General features: G+C 47.3%; 1 long non-coding RNA gene across 1 annotated transcript; it reads right to left on the reverse strand.

Moving 5' to 3' along the window:
• Window positions 1-306: 306 nt before the first annotated feature.
• On the reverse strand, window positions 307-18,740 carry LOC129019068 (uncharacterized). Its single transcript, XR_008495496.2, has 4 exons — window positions 18,525-18,740; window positions 16,434-16,627; window positions 3,197-3,697; window positions 307-1,998 (listed from the first exon to the last, which is right to left on the reverse strand). It is a non-coding gene; the product is annotated as an uncharacterized LOC129019068 (long non-coding RNA).
• Window positions 18,741-20,747: the final 2,007 nt, after the last annotated feature.

Here is a 20,747-nt window from a genome sequence, read left to right on the forward strand (position 1 = left end):
GTGGAATCCTATGGTATTTTCCCTTTAGTGAGACTTGTTTATTCCACTTAGCATAAGGTCCTCAAGGTCCGTCCATGTTGTACCATGTGTCAGGATTTCCTTCCTTTAAAAGGCTGAATAATATTTAATTCTGTGTATGTGTCACATTTTGTTTATCCACTCATTCACAATGGACACTGGGGCTACTTTCTCCTTTTGCCAGGGTGAATCATGCTGCTATGAACATGGGTGCACGGATCTCTCTTTGATACCCTGTTTTTAATTTGTTTGGGTATATTATCAAGAAATAGAATTGCTAGAACATATGCTGTTTCTACATTTTATTTTTTGAGGAACTTTCATACCGTTTCCCATAACAGCTGCACCATTTTACATTCCCACTAACAGTGCACAAAAATTTTAATTTCTCCACATCCTCCCCAACACTTCTTATGTTGTTTGTTTGTTTGTTTACTATTTTTATAGCAGTCTTCCTAAAGAATATAAGGTGGTGTCTCATTATAGTTTTGATTTGCATTTCTCTTACAATTAGTGATGTTGAGCTTTTTTTTCATATGCTTTTTGATCATTTGTATATCTTCTTTTGAATGTTTATTCAAGTTTTTTGTCCATTTTTTAATTGGATTGTCACCTTTTGGTTGTATCCACATTTTCTGTGTTCACGCAAGTCATTGATAAAATGTAGGACTGGCAGGGCCTGAGGGTAGGCCCCTGTGGCACACTGCTCCAAACCTCACTCCCGTGTGCATGGGGTTCACATGAATCATTCAGCAGCTCATGCCCTAACAGGGCTCAGGCCCCACTCTACTGTTCCATCATCAACTCAGTGGGGAAGACTCCAGACTGCCCAGCACTCTGATTCATGCCAACTCTCAGGCTTCCTCTCCTCTTGACAATGTTTGGTTTTCCCTATTCAGGATATAGAAGGAGATAAGGAGTTCGACTTCCCCTGTGTCTTTAACCTCAAAGCAAGAGCATGATTCAAATCTAGGGACTTCTGCAAAATGATCTAGGTAACCTTGAGAAAGAGAGTTCATCCTTCTAAGCATCCTCTAAAGCATCCTCTGTTGCTTTATTTATAAGATGGGGATAACCATCATGGTTCCCCCGCCATAGGATGATTGGGAGAATAGGGTGATTTTAGGGAATTAAACAATGGGTTTCTCACCTGCTACAGAGTAAGGCCATCAATCAACAGTAACTCCTGACATTAAATGTTCTTTCTCCAACATTCCTAAAAGAGACTTTTGCTGTCTTGAGTATTTTCTCATTTATCCTGAAGTCTCTTCTTTGGGGCTTTTTCTTTTCCACCATGAATGTTCCAAGTCTGTGACACCTGACCTGTTGACCCACCTTTCCACACACCTGTCCAGATCTGAGCCCATTACAGAGTGGTCTGCATAGCTGGAGTGTTGCAGGTGCTTTCTTTTACTTCCTCATGGAGAGTTTCTGTGATTGTAGTCATTGTGCCATCTTTAAAAAGCTTCCCAACTCTCCTGTCTGTATCTCATGTCATGGCAGGAAGCCAATGTTTTCTCTGACACTGTTAAAAGGATTCTGTCTTCTGGAAACTAAGTGCACATGTCCAACTCTGCCCAAAACTTTCCAGTCATAGTAGAATTTAAAGTGAAAAGAGTCACATTCCCACATGCTCTGGGACTTTCACTCTGTCCGCCCTTTCCTCCTTGTTGGGCAGAACTGGTTCAAGAAAAGACAGGAGTCACGAGAAGGTGCTGGGAACGTCAGCTGGGGCCAGATGGGAGAGAAATCTGCTAGGCCATGAGGAGTCATTGAAGGTTCTAAGCAGAGTGGCGATGTGTTTGGAGCAGAGCCTCAGGAAGAGTTCTCTCTCGAGGTTATCAGGGTGTGCAAGGGAGGTGATAGAGGAAGAGAAGATTGGAGTGGAAGTGGACAGGCCATGGCAGCTGGTTAGGGGTGGCTGGTGAGAGATCCGGGAGAGTACAGCCCTGAGACTTTCTGATCCCTTTCCTGGGAGAACTGAAATGCCATCAATAGAGATGTTAGCTGGGGTATCAAGCTAGATGTGGTAGTGCTGTGTGCAGAAGGAGAGGGTGATGGGGAACATGGTGCTTTTTCTTTGTGTGACAATTTTGCTATGAGACAAATTTCACATAACACATAACCTACCATTTTGGGCTTTTGGCTGGGTGCAGTGGCTCATGCTTGGAATCCTAGCACTTTGGGAGGCTGAGCTGGGTGGATCATTTGAGCCCAGGAGTTCGAGACCAGCCTGGGAAACATGGCAAAACCCCCTCTCTACAAAATAATAATAATAATAACAAAAATTAACCAGGCATGCTGACACTCACCTGTAGTCTCAGCTGCTTGACAGGCTGAGGCAGGAGGATCACCTGAGCCCATGAGGTTGAGGCTGCAGTGTGCCATGATTGTACCACTGCACTCCAGCCTAGATGACAGAGTTTAAAGAGCACAATTCAGTGGTTTTCACTATATTTACAATGTTGTACAACAATCACCATTATCTAGTTCCAGAATATATTCATCAGCCCGAAAAGAAACCTGTACTTGTTAGCAGACACTCCCAATTCCCCATGCCACTGATAGCCCTGTCCTCAGCCCCTTGGCAACCACTAATCTACTGTCCATCTCTACAGAGTTGCCTAGTCCAGACACTTCATATAAATGGAGCCCACTTAGCATCATGTCTGCAAGGTTCATGCATGCTGTAGCATGTATCAGAACTCCCTTCCTTTTTATGACTGAATAATATTCCGCAGTATGGATAGACAACATTTTATCTCTTTATTGGTTGATGGACATTTAGGTTATTTCTACTGCTATCTAATAGGAACAGAGCTGCTGTGAACCCTTGTGTCCAAGTTTCTCTGTGGGACCATGTTTTCAACTCTCTTGGGTGTATACCTAGGAGCGAAGTTGCTGGGTCATATGGGAACCCTATGTTTAACTTTTTGAGAAACTGCCAGACCAAACTGTTTTACAAAGGGGCTGCACCGTTTCACATTCCCACCAGTGGTGCATGAGTGTTCTACTTTACCCACATTCTCATTTACACTTGTTACTTTTTTTCTTTTTTAAAAAGTTATAACCATTCAAGTGGGTGGGAAGTGGCATCTTATTGTGTTTTTGATTTGCATTTCCCTCTTGGCTAATGCTGTTGAGCGTGCAGCTGAAATTTAGTGAGCACACTACTCACCTATAACTCATAAGTGGAGCAGGTATGAGATTGAGTCCACAATTTCAGATATTCAAGCAATGAACTTTATGTTTCTTCAACATTGCCAGTTTCCATGTTGAACCTTCATTCTGCCACGGTTGTGTAACAGGATCCCAAAGTAACAGTGCCTTAAACTGGGAAAGTTAGATTTCCTCCTTCCATAAGAGTGCAGAGGCAGGTGGTCCCTGCGTCCATTGGCTGTGCTAGATGGGCCAGCGCAGGCTCTTTCTCTCCTGTGGCTTCATTGTCCTGGGGTGTTCACCTCCTCTGCATCATCCAAGATGTCTCTCATCACATCCACATTCTGAACAACAGGATGGAAAATGTCCCCTCCCTTTAAGGGGGCAACCCTGAAGTCACACACATTATTTCTTACTTAGCGACAATGCCATCAAGTCCTCTCTTTCTGCAAAGCAAGCTGGAAGTTGTAGTCTTCATGAGGGGTGGCCATGCACCAGGTAGAAATCTGTAGTTGTGTTTCTGATAAGAAGAGAACAGATACTGAGGGACAGGTAGCAGTCTTGGTCACACTAGGTCTGTTAAATGACATCATTCCCATCATTTGAGTTGGCACAAGGGTGGTGGAAACCACAGGGGGATGACCCACCCTGACACTCTGATGATATTTTTGGGCTGGAAGAGGAAGAAGAATCAGAAATGCCCCAGGCGTGCCCCAAGCACACGCTCCGTTGAAGGCTGCCCACAAATCTCCATGGCCCTGCACCACCATCTGCCACCCCATTTTCCCAGTCTGTTCTATGTGTGGTCTCCTGCCACTCCGTCTGCTTTACTGCCCATCCAGGTCCCAGTCACCGTGTCCTCTGAAGTCCTGGCAACCACTCCCTTGCCTTCCTGTGCACATATTTTTGGAGCCTTCTGAGGGTGAGGAGGGATGTAGCATCCTTCCACAAGTGAAGCCCTTGACACCCATGGTCTCACTGAATTCTCTAGCATCCCGTGAGGCGGGGCCGGCTGTCCTCATTTTACATGAGAGGACTTGAAAGCTCAGAGCTGCTAAGTACCCAGGACCCCCCTCCACCCTGCCAGAAACGAAGGTGCCAGAATCATGCCCCAGGGCAGCTGGTCCACTCCACTTTACCCCACAGCTGACTCTTTTCTGCCCCAAACCCCAAATCTGTACTTGCAACCCCCACTACCCTGGCACCTACCATAGCACTCTTCTGTCCAAGGGATTGAAGTTGAGTCTCAGGTAAACCGAATCTGTTTTCTTCTACTCCCAAGACGGAAGAGGAAAAGGGAAAAAAAAAGTGGAGAACATGCTTATGAAATCCTCAACTCTCCTCGTTTACTCTGTAAATAGCACAATGTGTTTAGATTTTTTCACATCTAGAGGATTTCAAAATCTACCTGGGAGGGAGGGCTGGGGCATCAACTGGTGTGCAATGTGCTTTTTAAATTTAAAAAATGCTACGCAAAGAAAAGCACTGCCTTTGGGCCAGGTCACAGCCGCTTCCTTGTCCTAGCGCCTGCTCTCCTGGGTCATCTGGTGGAACTGTCTTTAGTTAGCAGGGTGAGAGGCACCAGAATGGAGCAAAATGTGAGGCTTTGGAGCCGCAGCAGCTGGGTTTAAGCCCTGCCTCCGCTCCTTGTTTACCAGGACTTGAGGAAGGTTCATCTGAGCCTTGATTTTCCCACTATGAAATCGAGCTAATAATTATCCACCTTGCAGAGATGTTGTGAAGATTCACACTGGAAGAGTTCAGAAGCTTAGTAAATGCTAATGTTAATGTCATTAGAACTGGGACATTACATGTCCAACTACTATGGAACTGTCTCACAAGCTGTAATTTACTGACCCAGACTTTGAGTTTCTCAGGGAGAAAACTTCCCACCAGCACCCTAGGAAAGCTCAAGGGCAGTGGCCTGGCTCTCAAAGCATCTGCCTTCCAGGTAACAACTTCCAGCTCCTGCCATGGGACTTGGGCTTCGGCCCTTGCCTTCCCTGACAGTTGGGCCTGGGAGAGGATCAGGAGGTATTGCCTGGAGGGACAGAGACAGAGCTGGGGCAAAGTTCCCAGGCAGCTGCCAGCCCTGGAAGCAGGACACAGCGAGTGTGGCAAGGTCAGGGGTCAGGAAGCACGCGGAGACCCAGGAGGGGCCCGACACTGTGATGTGACAGGTGGGCTGACTTACACAGTGCAGGCAGACATCTTCACTCAGGGCAGGTGACCCAGGTGGCCCAAGATGGCAGCCAGCAGGGCCCTATGGTGTACCTATAATTTTGGAGTGAAATCTAACTTAGGTGGGTGTCCAGTCACTGCCTGCCAGTCTTGGATGGGTTCTGACAACAGAGGAAACAGCTTAGTGGAAGCATAGAAAAATAGCAGCAGATAACAGCTCTGGAAACTAAACCTCTGGGTGGTAGAACTACAGGGGACTCAACGGAGCATGTCATTCCACCTCTTCATTTTGTGGAGGAGAAACCAATGCCCATGGAGACCAGTGTCTTATCCACTACGACACAGCAGGCCAATGGCCTAGGGCCAGTCTGGGGCTCTTTCTCCTCCACCATGTCTTCTCAGCATTGTCAACTCAGTTTCCTCTTTACCAGACAAATATTTTGTAATGACTCTTTACTATCCTGATATAGCATTTATAGATAATATAACCTGCCTTTATCCATAATAAAAAATCAATGTAATGCCCTACCTGTAATATAGGGAGAAATAAAAGGAAAGTCATTTATAATAAAGTAGTTCAATAAGTAAATACACAGGCACAACTGTACTCAAATGAATGCCACGGCTATACACACAGACTGATGGAGGTAAGTTGTATTGTATTTGTGACTTCAATACCTTAAGTGTTGTTGCTGTTGATTACGTGATTTTTCTTTTTTTTTTTTTCTTTGAGAGGGAGTCTCACTCTATTGCCCAGGCTGGAGTGCAGTGGTGCGATCTTGGCTCTCTGCAACCTCTGCCTCCCGGGTTCAAGCAATTCTCCTGCCTCAGCCTCCCAAGTAGCTGGGATTACAGACAGGCACCACCATGACCGGCTGATTTTTGTAGTTTTGGTAGAGGTGGGGTTTCATCATTTTGGCCAGGCTGGTCTCGAACTCCTGACCTCAGGTGATCTACCTGCCTCAGCCTCTCAAAGTGCTGGGATTACAGGTGTGAGCCGCCGCAACTGACTGATTTTGTGATTTTTCTGAAATGGCAAAGAACTCTCAGTAAAGACACAGTGCAAGCTCCCCTCTGTAGAGAAATGTGAGCCCGTTTCCTGGAATGCAGTATGAGCCTGGGGTAAAGTGGTGATGCTTTCTCTAGGAGGTGCAACCCCAGGGCAGCAAGCATGGAAGACAAAGAAGCGCGGCAGTGAAGGTGGAAAGTCACACAAACTGATGCGCTACTGGACAGTCGCTGCTTCAAGACATGCCGTGAGGAGGGTGTGTACGCTCGGCCACACGGGAAGTCCCCAGCCAGCTTGTACAGAGAAACCAAACTTTAGAACAGTCCCCAGGGAGAAGGAAGAAAGCGGGAATCCTGATACCCAATGGCCAAAGTTCATTCCATGGGGAACTGACTCTCCTGTACTTCTGGGTTATGTTATCTGGTCCCTTGGCAACTGAGCAGGAAGCCAGATCGCACCTCCTTGAGTGTGGCCTGTTATGTGATGCTAGAAGCCACAGGAGCATCCTGAGATTAACGGCACAAGGGGACATGGCTGGTGGGGCTCAGGTGGTGGAATGAGGATGTCTTGTTGAGACTCAGGTGGAGCAGAAAGCTGAAAGCCCGGGTGGCAAGGTGCAGCGAAGAGAATCCGAGGAGATGAATATGCTGTGTCCGATCCACTATAGTGATTGCAATCCTGGAAGACTCGTTGTATGTTAAAACCTTTTAAATTTTTTATGTTTATATATAAAAAAGAGTTACATTTCAAGCTCAGATCACTATAAAGATATTTTTCAGTCTATTCCAATGTCCAATGTTTAGGGGAACATCTGAAAGTCACATAGAGCACGGGACAATTATTTATTCTGTCCCTTAGATTTCAGGAAAATGATCACTGATATTTGTAAGTTTTAGGCCTTGTTCTAGGGGCTTTGTACAGATTGATTCACAGCATGTGCACAACAATCTTGGGAGGTAGGCATGATTATTATTGCCATTTTACTGATGAGGAAACTGAGGCCAGAGAAGTTTACACAGCCAATCAGTGGTAGAACTGCGATTGGAACTCAGGGGTCTGGATCTTCAGCGGTTCCGGTCTTCATCCTCTAAATGCCAGTGGTATCTCCTCTACCAATTGTTGGGACAATAAACACACTCCCAGAAATTTCTCCCCAGCCTATGGGAGCAGTATGTTCCCCACAGGCCCATTGCACAGTTCACAGATGGACACATGGCCCCCAGGGAGCCGGGCCTGCTGGGGCCACCACCTAAAGCCCCAGGTTTACTAATCTTGAGCAGGGTCAGGGATGGAGTGGGTGCAAGGGGCCCTGCAGGAAAGGCAGGAAAGGGGAGGAAGAATTTGGAGCCTCCTCGTGTGCGGTTTCGCTGTGCTTCTAGATGCTTTCATGGCGGGCTGGGTGTTTGGCTGAAGTGGTGGCTACAGATTTCAAGGTGTTTTAAAGGCTATCACCCAGACTCTGGTCAGGCACCAGAGAAAATAAAAACGAAACCCCAACCCCAAACAAAGCCAGTCTCCTGTTTCTGTCCTCTTACAACTCAGCCATTGCTCTTTGTGGTCCAAGCCAGCTGGGTTGTCCCCCGGCCCACAGGACTTCCCAGGTATGGGTTGGATCCCATCTGAACCTTGATTCCCACACCCGCCTGCTGCCAGACCTCGTCTGCCAATTGTGGCTGTGCAGAGCCCGAGGGGTGGGTTTCTCCCTGAAGAGCTTCTGACAGACATCCACACTGAGAAATCGAACTCCCAGCCTCCTTGCGGGTGGTCTCAGATCTGCCAAGCCACCAGGCGTGAGGCTGGCAAGGGCAGAAGGAAAGCTGCCGAATCAGCTCTGAAATCCCACAGCTGACCCCGCCTCTGGTTCTGCAGGAGAGGAGCCCAGCTTTGTTTTGCGGTCAAAGCTGCCTCTTCTGTTTTCTGCACCCAACCAAGATGCCATCTGAGACCGACACCCTCCAATTCCTGTGATAAATAAAGGAGTGATAATAATGATAATGGCTGAGCCTCTTCTGGCATCTGCTATGTCCTGGATACTGTTCTAGACGCTTCATGTATATTAATCCTTGCCACAACCCTGTGAGCGGTGTACTTTTATCATAGGCTATGCCCTTTTTGCAGATGGGAAGACTGAAGCACAGTGAGTTTCAGTGATGTGCCTGGGTCATGCCAGCCACTACGTGGCTCCTGGTTGTGCGTCTCTAAAGATTCCACCCTACTGCCCCTCTGCTGCTGCCCCTTTGCTGCCATCCAGAGCAACAGACAGCTTCAGGGCTACCCTCCTGCCTGACTTCCAGCTTCCCTCGTCACACAGAGCAGGGGACAGCAAATTGGGCCGCTGCCGCCCAGGATCAATGATCACAGTCTTTTGAGTTGAGCTCTCTGTGGGGGGATGTGGTCTCCATGCTGCCTCTTTCTACGCCTGTGCCTGGGGCAGGCATTGCCCATGGATCCAGGGCTTTCTCTCCCCTGCTGAGGCCACACTGGGTCTGAGGGCTCCAGGGGATTTCAGAGGGTGAGAGCACATCTGAGATCCTCATGGTCATCTTGTTTCCTGGCTGACTTCGCCTCCTTCCACTCCACTCTGATCCTTTTGGCCTCCCTGATCTCCCTAACCCCGAGTTCGCCCCTGAGCCCCTTCACCCTCCACTGAGAGGGGCCCTGGCCCCTGCATCTCTTCCTTCTCTGGCTCTGAGTCTCTGTGATGTGCCAGTGCTGTGCTCCTGGCCCCAGTGTAACAGACCTTCTGGCCTGTCTTGAATTACCTGCACTCAGGATATACAAAGTTGGAGTTAAGATGGTGGATGAGGCATAGTTCCCCCTTTAAAATGGGCAGCTGTTTAATTTCATGCCAACTCATGATGGCATTTTCCAGAACAGAAAAAAATAAACAGAAAAAAAGAGAAACAAAAACCAACGCAAGATGAGTTTCCATTTGGAAATCAAATATGTGTCCATTTATTTGCACCTGAGATTCTGGAGGCAAAGGAATTCCAAGCTTCGCTAGTGGACCTTGAGTTTTCCCTCCCTACTCACAATGACTACAGGGGCTCTGGGTGTCACTTTGAGACCTGGCTTCAACCCAGGTGTGCTGTGTGTCCGCACAGATGTGCTGTCTCCTCAACTGCTTCCACACCCTGCTGCACTCCATGTGCCGCTGCCCAGGAGCCGGCAGAGCCCCAGCGGGCCCTTTGTCACTCGCTACCCAATGTGCATTCTCCAGTGGGCACAGCAGGCAACCCTGCTCCGCGGGCCTCTGCCTGAGCCAGAGATTATGGGATGGGCCTGCCTGCAGTGGCAGATGGTAGCGCTTAGAGCTAAACTGCATTCAGTGCTTTGAACATCTTGAAAAGATTTCTTTAGAAGTTAAACTTGGCTTGGGAGTGACAATATGGTTCAGCCTGTGTCTTTGAAAAGGCCTCAGGGTGGTGCGAGGGGGGTTGGCTGTTTCATGGTTCCCCGCCTTGTCTTGGCTGTTTTCCAGAGTCCTGTTTCTCATAGGTCCTGCAGTCACAGTGGCTTCTAAATTTCGGCTCCATTGTTTGGAAGTCACATTTGTTTCTGTACATGTGCTGTGGGAAAGAACACACTGGCTGTCCTGCAAGGACACATTTAGATGCCTCTGGGCAGTGTGACAAGCGCATGCCTTGGGGCAGACATGGAGGCAGAGGGCGTTGTGTCCTGCACCAGGGCTGAGTTTTGCTGTTGCCCCTGCTTCAACCCATCGAGGGGTTGGCAAGCATCTGGGCAGGGTTTGGGGTCCCAAACCTTTTGGTATCAGTGAGGACCAATTGACAGCTTCCTGCCTCCTGGAGCTCCTGGCTAATTGCACTGGAATAATAACCTCCAAATCCCCATCCTAGGCTTGTCCTATTTAACGAATCCTTTGGGGGACAAAGGGTTTGATCATCTCTGGGCTCAGATAACATCTCCCTTCCCCATCCCACAATTTTCCCATCCTCAATTTGGCCACTGTAAACTCTGTCAGGAAAAACCCAGCCTTCCTCCCAAGGAAGGCACCCAGGAGCACCTTCTGGGGTGAGTGAAGCCCTGAAATTGGCAGAAAGGCAAGGCGAGTGTCCAGCTTGCATGCCAGGCTGGCCAATGCGTCTCTCAGTGGCTTCTGCAGCCAGAGCAGGCTCCATTGACCATTCATGAGATGTCAGTTGGTCTACAGATGGGAACACAGCATTATTGATTTTTACTAGGCTGCTAAAATTGAAAGGAAAAAACCCTTCTTAAAAGCTCCCGGTTAAGCTTTGTTTCCTAAATGGTGATTCCAGGGCTCCGAGTTTGTCAAAGGCAAATTTAAAATATCAGGACTGTTGAAGATATAATAAAATGAAATCGTCTTACAACCATTAACTTCAGAGAGGAGATCTCTGACTCAGGCTTGGGGGCTAAGGGGGAGGAGGAGAGAGACCCACAGAGTGGGGGAAGGGGGAGAGAGGAAGCTGAAAGAACAAAACCAGCAGCTCCGCCCCTCATGGCAGCCCCTTTGATAAGATCGGATGTGAATATAAAGAAATGAATTCCACCCTCTCTAAATTGACAACAGTTCCCTGGCCAAGCACGACGGGATGTGATCAGGGAGCACTGGCCTGATGGGCCCCCACCAAGTGCACTGACTTGGAAAATGGGGAAAGTTGGGGGTCAGGCGATGAGCTCTCGGGGGAGGAAGCTGGAGAATGAGGAGGCTCCAATTGCCCTACCCCTATTACTTATTTGGATGTTGTTTCTTGTTCATCTTCCTGAGAGCTCTCGTAGTCCCAATGACTGGAACACAGTTGAGGACACGGTCGTGTCTGCAGGGGTGTCTGCACTTCCAGTTGGCTTGCTTGGATGTGTGTGGTTCTTGGAGCCATCTTGGGTCATTTTCCTCCAAATCTTTGACATTAGGGAAAGCCTTTCATGCGTGTCCGTGTGAGGAGACCACCAAACAGGCTTTGTGTAAGCAACATGGCTGTTTATTTCACCTGGGTGCAGGCGGGCTGAGTCCAAAAAGAGAGTCAGTGAAGGGAGATAGGGGTGGGGCTGTTTTATAAGATTTGGGCAGGTAAAGGAAAATTACAGTCAAAGGGGGTTTGTTCTCTGGTGGGCAGGAGTGGGGGTCACAAGGTGCTCAATGGGGGAGATTTTTGAGCCAGGATGAACCAGGAAAAAGACTTTCACAATGTAATGTCATCATTTAAGGCAAGGACTGGCCATTTTCACTTTTGTGGTGGAATGTCATCAGTTAAGGCAGGGCAGGGCATTTTCACTTCTTTTGTGATTCTTCAGTTACTTCAGGCCATCTGGGTGTATACGTGCAAGTCACAGGGGATGCGATGGCTTGGCTTGGGCTCAGAGGCCTGACATTCCTGCCTTCTTATATTAATAAGAAAAATAAAACAAAATAGTGTTGAAGTGTGGGGGCAGTGAAAATTTTGGGGGGTGGTATGGAGAGAGAGAATGGGCAATGTTTCTCAGGGCTGCTTCGAGTGGGATTAGGGGCGGCGTGGGAACCTAGAGTGGGAGAGATTAAGCTGAAGGGAGATCTTGTGGTAAGGGGTGATATTGTGGGGTTGTTAGAAGAAACATTTGTCATATAGAATGATTGGTGATGGCCTGGATATGGTTTTGGATGAATTGAGAAACTAAACGGAAGATACAAGGTCGGAATAAAAGAAGGAGAAAAATGGGTATTAAAGGACTAAGAATTGGGAGGACCCAGGACATCCAATTAGAGAGTGCCCAAGGGGATTCAGCATAATTACTTGCTTGGCTGGCAAGTTTTTGGGCTCTATCCTTGAGTTTTTTTATGTTGTCATACACCAGGCCAGATTGATTTAGGTAAAAACAACACTCTTCATTTAAGAATATAGAGAGTCCTCCTTTTTCAGCAGTGAGTAAGTCAAGGCCTCAGTGGTTTTGGAGGACAACTGCAGCTAAAGAGTCAACTTGGGCCTGGAGGACTGATAAAGTTTATGATATGTCTGTGATGCTAGCAGAGAAGTCATTAGGCTACAGAACGTTGTGACAGACATTGAAATGCCTGCTATTCCAGTACCGAGAGCAATAGTGGAGACAGAAAGTCCTAAACCAACCATCAAGGGAATTAGTGGAATAACTCTTTTTTGTCGTGTCGGTGTCATGAGGAGAACAGGGAGCTCTTCAGTCCCATTTGCAAATTGAATTTTGGGGGTAAGGAAAACTAGTGTGCATGTTCCTGTCCAATTAGCAGGTAGACACATGTAGGTAGAGGATCCACAGAGGAAGAAGAGACCTTGTGCGTGGCAAAACTGGAGATGTAAAGTAAAAAGGTGAGAAGGAGTGCTGAAAGGGGTGTCTTGTACCCAGACTCCTAGGGATCCAGCTAGGGTGGCAGCCGTCAGATGTTGTAGTGGGGACTGATTGGGTAACTGCATAGAGGAGGAGGTTCGATTTTCATGGTGTATGAGACAACGTTGAGTATCCATGAGCAACCTTTCACTGTTATTTTTGGGGCTGGGTATAAGTAAACAAAAAGAGGGCCTGGGAGGAGAGTCTGATGAGCAAGGAGAAGGTAGCCAAGGATGGAGTGAAATATAGGGTAAGTGTCTTCCTAAGCAATAATTACTGCTAACGTTTTTGAGTTTGTCAGTATTGATAGAGGGCTTGTCTGTAATATGGAGCTGGAAGGCTCCAGTTGTTTCAGTGATGTGTGTAGTTGGGCTTCGGAGATGAAGAGTAAAGGAACATCGAGAAGGTGAAAGATTACCTAGGGGAATTCCAGTGGGTCTTTGCCGAGAGATACATAAAGGAGCAGCCACAGGAATAGTTTGTGTTGTGAGAGGTCCAAATATGGGGGGAGTACAGTTAACATAAGGAGAAATGTTTTTTAAATAAGTGCGGAGGAGGGCAGCAGCTTGCTGATGTGAAATGTCTGGGGAGGTCTTGCTGGACCTGTCTAGAAAGTAAATGAGTTCTTCCGGAGGGTAAAGGTGAGGGCTGTTAAAGGAAGTTCGGAGGTGTAAGGAGACAGGAGATGTTGCCCAGTCTGTCTGTAAGGCAGGGACAGCTGTGTAGGCACTGGAAGAAAGGGAAATGCAAAGCCAGCAGTTGTTCGCTAAGGAGGGATTAGAAGCGTCTAGGAGACAATGGGTAAGGTTGATAGTGTGGTGGAGATAGCTGGGGAGAGGTAGAGGGTGGCATAAGAATGGGAATGAGAAGAAGAGTGAGTATAAAAGTAAAGAATAGAACTTCATCAGGGTGGAAGTATTGGAGGGTGCCCTTCCAGCAGAGATCATCTACCCACTCCGAGAGGGAATTAAGAGTGGCGGTTTGGGGATAGCACCAAGAGATATCAGCTGAGATGGCTTGAAGAAACAGTGTAAACCAGCAGTGTAAACAAGAGTAGGGCATTTATAAGTAGTTGAGAACGGAGAATAGGAGTATGACTAGACAGAAAATAGTAGGGATGACAAGGTTTTTGGGGCCCAGTCTAAGTGGTGGGGTGACTTCGTAAAGCCCTGTTGCAAAAAGTAGGGTAAGGACGAACAGACCTAATAGAATGAAGGGATGTATTAGGCTTATAAGGGTTATTACTGTTCTTCAGAAATACGAGTGAGTTTAAGGGAAGTAAGGGAGAGTACTTGTGACTTCCAGGAGGAAGAGGAGGGATTAGGCCGGCTGTCCGATGGACACAGCTTTATTCTGAAACAGTGAACCCAGTGGGGAGGATCCTGCAGGCGGACGGCAGTTGCGGTACTATAGATGACTAAGTAGGGTCCGGTCCATTGAGGTTGTAGAGTTTGAGGGGTCAGATTCTTAACAAGAACTGCTCATCCAGCTAGGGTGTCTTCATATGGCTGGGGATCTGGAGTAGGCAAGAGAAGATTAGCAGCCTGGCAAATTTCCTGTCTAGCCTGTTGGAGGACTGGAAGATAGTCGCCTAGAGGGCTGGTGTCTGGGATGAGGTTGGGGCCAAACAAGAAAGTGCGTCCATATAAAAGTTCAAATGGACTGTACCCTGTAGCATCTCGAGGACAGGCTCTAATTCTGAGAAGGGCAAGAGGTAAAAGTGCTGTCCAATCCTTTTTAAGTTGGAGGCTGAGCTTGGTGAAGTGTGTCTTTAAAAGACCATTAGTCTGTTCTACTTTTCCTGAAGATTGAGAATGGTAAGGAATATGAAGGTTCCACTGAATACCAAGAGCCTGAGAAACTGCTTGGGTGATTTGACTAGTAAAGGCTGGTCTGTTATCAGACTGTATAGAGGTGAGAAGGCCAAACTGAGGAATTCTGCCTGACAGAAGGGAATAAATGACCATGGTGGCCTTCTCAGACCCTGTAGGAAAGGACTCTACCTATCCAGTGAAAGTGTCTACCTAGACTAAGAGGTATTTTAGTTATCTGACTCGGGGCATGTGAGTAAATTCAATTTGCCAGTCCTGGGCAGGGACAAATCTTTGAGCTTGATGTGTAGGAAAGGGAGGGGACCTGAACAATCCCTGAGGGGTAGTAGAAAGCAGGTGGAACACTGAGAAGAGATCTCCTTGAGGATAGATTTCCATGATGGAAAGGAAATGAGAGGTTCTAAGAGACGGGCTAGAGGCTTGTACTATAGCATAGCCTGCCTTTGCTGGTGTATGGCAATTAAGCCTGGTGGAACTGCCATCAATAAATCAAGCATGATCAGGGTGAGAAACAGGGAAGAAAGAAATGTGGGGAAATGGAGTGAACGTCAGGTGGATCAGAGAGATACAGTCATGGGGGTCAGGTGTGGTATCAGGAATAATGTGGGAGGCCGGATTGAAGTCTGGGCCAGGAACGATGGTAATTGTGGGCCTTAACAAAGAGTGAGTACAGCTGAAGGAGCCAGGGAGCAGAAAGTATACGCGTCAGGTATGAGGAAGAAAATAGATTCTGGAAGTTATGAGAAATGTAGAGAGTAAGTTGAGGATCATTTGTGATTTTGAGGGCCTCTAAAAGTATTAGGGCAGCAGCAGCTGCTGCACGGAGACATGATGGCTAGGCTAAAACAGTAAGGTCAAGTTGTTTGGACAGAAAGGCTACAGGGTGCAGTCCTGGCTCTTGTGTAAGAATTCTGACCATGCTAACCATGCCTAGGAAGGAAAGGAGTTGTTGTTTTGTAAGGGATTGAGGTTTGGGAGATTAATCGGACACAATCAGCAGGGAGAGCACGTGTGTTTTTATGAGAATTATGCTGAGATAGGTAACAGATAAGGAAGAAATTTAGGCTTGACTGAAGTAATGGGGGCTGTCTGTGAAGCTTTGCGGCAGTGCAGCCCAGGTAATTTGCTGAGCCTGATGGGTGTCAGGGTCAGTCCAAGTGAAAGCGAAGAGAGGCTGGGATGACAGGTGCAAAGGAATAGTAAAGAAAGCATGTTTGAGATCCAGAACAGAATAATGGATTGTGGAGGGAGGTATTGGGGATAGGAGAGTATATGGGTTTGGCACCATGGGGTGGACAGGCAAAACAATTTGGTTGATAAAGCATAGATCCTGAACTAACTTGTAGGGCTTGTCTGGTTTTAGGACAGGTAAAATGGGGGAATGATAAAGAGAGTTTATAGGCTTTAAAAGGCCCTGCTGTAGCAGTCGAGTGATAACAGGCTTTAATCCTTTCAAAGCATGCTGTGGGATGGGATATTGGCATTGAGCTGGATAAGGGTGATTAAGTTTTAATGAGATGGTAAGGGGTGCATGATCGGTCGCCGAGGAGGGAGTAGAGGTATCTTATACTTGTGGGTTAAGGTGGGGGAATACAAGAGGAGTACGCAAAGGAGGCTTTGGATTGGGAAGAAGGGCAGCAATGAGATGTAGCTGTAGTCCAGGAATAGTCAGGGAAGCAGATAATTTAGTTAAAGTGTCTCGGCCTAATAAGGGAACTGGGCAGGTGGGGATAACTAAAACGAGTGCTTAAAAGAGTATTGTCTAAGTTGGTGCCAGAGTTGGGGAGTTTTAAGAGGTTTAGAAGCCTGGCTGTCAATACCCACAACAGTTATGGAGGCAAGGGAAACAGGCCCTTGAAAAGAAGGTGATGTGGAGTGGGTAGCCTCTGTATTGATTAAGAAGGGGATGGACTTACCTTCCACTGTGAGAGTTACCCAAAGCTCGGCATCCGTGATGGTCTAGGGGGCTTCCGGGGCAATCGGGCAGCGTCAGTCTTCAGCTGCTAAGCCAAGAAGATCTGGGAAGGAGTCAGAGAGCCTTGGGCCAGAGTTCCAGGGGCTCTGGGAGTGGCTGTCAGGTGAGTTGGACAGTCCGATTTCCAGTGGGGTCCTGCACAGATGGGACGCAGCTTAGGAGGAATCCTGGGCTGCAGGCATTCCTTGGCCTGGTGGCCAGATTTCTGGCACTTGTAGCAAGCTCCTGGGGGAGGAGGTTCTGAAGGAACACCTGGCCGCTGCAGTTCAGGCATTTGGAAGTTCTTGTGTGCTGGAGATGTGGCTGGGATTTTTCTTACAGCAGAGGCAAGGAATTGCAACTTTTTTCTATTATTGTACACCTTGAAGGCGAGGTTAATTAAATCCTGTTGCAGGGTTTGAGGGCTGGAATTTAATTTTTGGAGTTTTATTTAATGTCGGGAGCAGATTGGGTAATAAAATGTATTTTGAGAATAAGATGGCCTTTTGACCTTTTAGGGTCTAGGGCTTTAAAGTGTCTCAGGGTTGCTGCTAAACGAGTCATGAACTGGGCTGGATTTTTATATTTGATGAAAAAGAGCCTAAATGCTATCTGATTTGGGATAAAGAAAAAGGAGCATTAACCTTGACTATGCCTTTAGCTCCAGCCACCTTTTTAAGAGTAAATTGCTGGGCAGGTGGGGGAGGGCTAGTCACGGAATGAAACTGTAAGCTGGACCAGGTGTGAGGAAGGGAGGTGATAAAAGGATTATAGGGTGGAGGAGCAAAGGCTGAGGAAGAATTGGGACCTAGCTCGGCCTGGTGAGGAGCAGCCTGGGGAGGAGGGGAGAGGTCAGATGGGTCTGTAGAAAAGGAAGATTAGAAAGACTCAGCGATGCTTGGGGTTGGGACTGAGGGGACAGGTGGGAGGGAAAGAAGGAAGATTTGGGACGAGCTGCACTGGGCACAGAGACTAGGGAGGGACCGATGTGTAAAAGAATGCCTGGACGTCAGGCACCTCAGACCGTTTGCCCATTTTATGACAAGAATTATTTAGATCTTGCAGGATGGAAAAATTGAAAGTGCTGTTTTCCAGCTATTTGGAACTACTGTCGAGTTTGTATTGGGGTAAAGCGGCATTGCAGAAGAAAATAAGACGCTTAGATTTTAGGTCAGGTGAGAGTTGAAGAGGTTTTAAGTTCTTAAGAACCCAGGCTAAGGGAGAAGAAGGAGGAATGGAGGGTGGAAGGTTGCCCATAATGAAGGAGGCAAGTTTAAAGAAAAGGGAGAGTAGAGACACGGAGGGAAGCGGTTAGGGGGTTCTTACCCTCCAGAAAAGCGGGAAAGGAGTTGGGGTGCAGAGATACAAGGTCGGGGTGTGGAAATAAGGGATCAGGGCACAGAGATATAAGAGGTTGGGGCACGGGAATAAGGGATTGGGGTGCAGAGATATAAGAGGTCAGGGCATGTAAATAAGGGATTGGGGAGCAGAGATAAGAGGTTGGTGCGTGGAAATAAGGGATTGGAGGCAGAGATATAGAGGTTGGGTTGCAGAAATGAGGGATTGGGGTGCAGAGATATGAGGTTGGGGTACTTGCCCCTCCTCTAGAAAAGCGGGACTTGCCGCTAAGAGTGAAGGAGAAGGGGTTGGGGGTTTCTTGCCCCCCAGAAAGGCAGAGAAGGGGTAGAGACACAGAGAGAAGGGGTTGGGGTATTTGCCCCTTCCCCAGAAAAGCGGGACTTGCCGCTAAGGGTGAAGGACCAAGGCAGACGTCCCTGCGTGGTCTGACACCTCTGAAACCTGGGTGAGTAATCAGAGAGGCATCCCTGCAATGATTAAACACCAAGGGAAGGCTGCATTCCCTAGTCCGTGACCAGCGCCGGAGTTTTGGGTCCACGGATAAAACGGGTCTCCTTTGTCTCTACCAGAAAATGAAAGGAATTGAAATTAAGAGAAGGGAGAGATATTGAAGTGTGGCGCCAAGATTGAAAGGAGAAAGAGGTTGAGGGATAGTGAGGGAGGTTGGAGAAGAGAGTAAAAAGAGGCCACTTACCTGATTTGAAATTGGTGAGATGTTTCTTGGGCTGGTTGGTCTAAGGACCTGAGGTCGTAGGTGGATCTTTCTCACGGAGCAAAGAGCAGGAGGACAGGGGATTGATCTCCCAAGGGAGGTCCCCCGATCCGAGTCACGGCACCAAATTTCATGCACGTCCATGTGAAGAGACCACCAAACAGGCTTTGTGTGAGCAACATGGCTGTTTATTTCACCTGGGTGCAGGTGGGCTGAGTCCAAAAAGAGAGTCAGCGAAGGGAGATGGGGTGGGACAGTTTTATAGGATTTGGGTAGGGTAAAGGAAAATTACAGTCAAAGGGGGTTTGTTCTCTGGTGGGCAGGAGTGGGGGTTGCAAGGTGCTCAGCGGGGGAGCTTTTTGAGCCAGGATGAGCCAGGAAAAAGACTTTCACAAGGTAATGTCATCACTAAAGGCAAGGACTGGCCATTTACACTTCTTTTGTGGTGGAATATCATCAGTTAAGGCAGGGCAGGGCATTTTCACTTCTTTTGTGATTCTTCAGTTACTTCAGGCCATCTGGGCATATACGTGCAAGTCACAGGGAATGCAATGGCTTGGCTTGGGCTCAGAGGCCTGACAAAGCCCCTTAGGGAAATTCCCCAGTGAGTCCACCAAAGGGTTTGTGCTTATGAGGTGGACTCCTAGAAATGAGGGTTCTGCATCATGACCGAGCTACTATATCCTCCTAAGTGTCTGTACGTGTGTGTGTGTGCATTTCTGTGTGTCCATATGTGTGCATATGTGTATGTGTGCATGCATGTGTGTTCATATGCGTGTGTGTGCACTTGTGTTATGGTCATGTGTGTGCATGTGCTTATGTGTGCATGTATGTGCCTGTGTGCATGCCTGTGTATTAATATGTGTGTGCATGTATCTGTATGCATATGTGTGTGTGTGGTCTTTATCTGCCTGTTGGATTGATATGGGAATATGGGAATGCTATTTGGCTGGTGCCGACCTTCTGATCTGCACAATGGCACTGCAGCACTGTAGAAAATATATTGATTGACTGATCGATTGATCTTTTTGAAATTAAATGAGCAGGGATCTGGGAGTCATGAGACCTGGGATCTGACCAGTGGATCAGTCAGCAAATATCTACTGAGCACGAGGAAGCACTATGCTGGGCACTATGGAGGAATCGAAGAAGCAAATGATACTCTTCTGCCTCCAGTTAACAAAAGTGTGTGGGGCAGTCACCAATTTCTATTGGGCCCTCTGACTATGAATCCTGAAATCACAAAACTTTGGAGTTGTACAGGGTCATGGGAATGCCTTTGCCCTGTCCTCTTACCTCCTGGATGAGGAAGCTGAGGATGAGGGAATTGAGCTGACTCATGTCATGTTCCATTGGAGTGTCCCGAATTCTGGTCTGTGATTATTGACAAGTTGAACAGCTCTGCCTTTCTGAAAAGATCACGTGGGCTCTGCTCTCATTATTGCCAGGGGACCCAGCAGAAATGAGGCCTACTCATCTTCAGGATTTATCTTCTATCAGATGGGCAGGGCAGCCCCTACAAGTGCTGGGAAGCTCAGCAAAAATGTCCTTGGAAGCTACTTTTCATCCATAGCAGGGGGATGAAAGTGACTCAGATTAGAACTACATTATTATAATGATTATACAACAATTAACTTTTATCTTGCAATAACTAAATTCCAGATGCTTTGTCGAGGGCTTTATACGCATCATCTATTTTAACTCTCAGAACACGATGTGAGTACTATTATTATCTGTGGTTTATGTGTAAGGACACTGAAGCTCAGAGAAGTGACAAGACTTGCCCAGTGACACACAGTTGGTGCCTGGATTTGCGCATGAATACCAGCTCCAGCGGTTGAGCAAAAAATCTCATCAACTTAAGTTATTTTCGTTTCTATGGTTCCCAAGGACAGTCTACCATTTATTTATTACTAAAAGCAGTTGCTATTTCTATGTTAATGTAGACAAAGTGTATGCTAGTCCCCCTTTATAAAGCTGAGGTTGGGCATCAGACAGATACATTTCTAGTAACTAACCCTTTTCATCAAAGGTTGGCAGCATCCTGTCAAACTTCATAGGTATATGGGGAGAGGAACTGTAATTAAGTCTGTGGTGTAACAGACTAAAACAGAATGCAAAATTACTGGAGTCTTGTGGTTTGGGGAAATCCTCCTCCTACCCCACTAGAAAGATAAATAGTTTTCAAAATAATTATGTTTTTCC

This window comes from Pongo pygmaeus, chromosome 17 (genome assembly GCF_028885625.2).
Source record: "Pongo pygmaeus isolate AG05252 chromosome 17, NHGRI_mPonPyg2-v2.0_pri, whole genome shotgun sequence".
Classification (NCBI taxonomy): domain Eukaryota; kingdom Metazoa; phylum Chordata; class Mammalia; order Primates; family Hominidae; genus Pongo; species Pongo pygmaeus.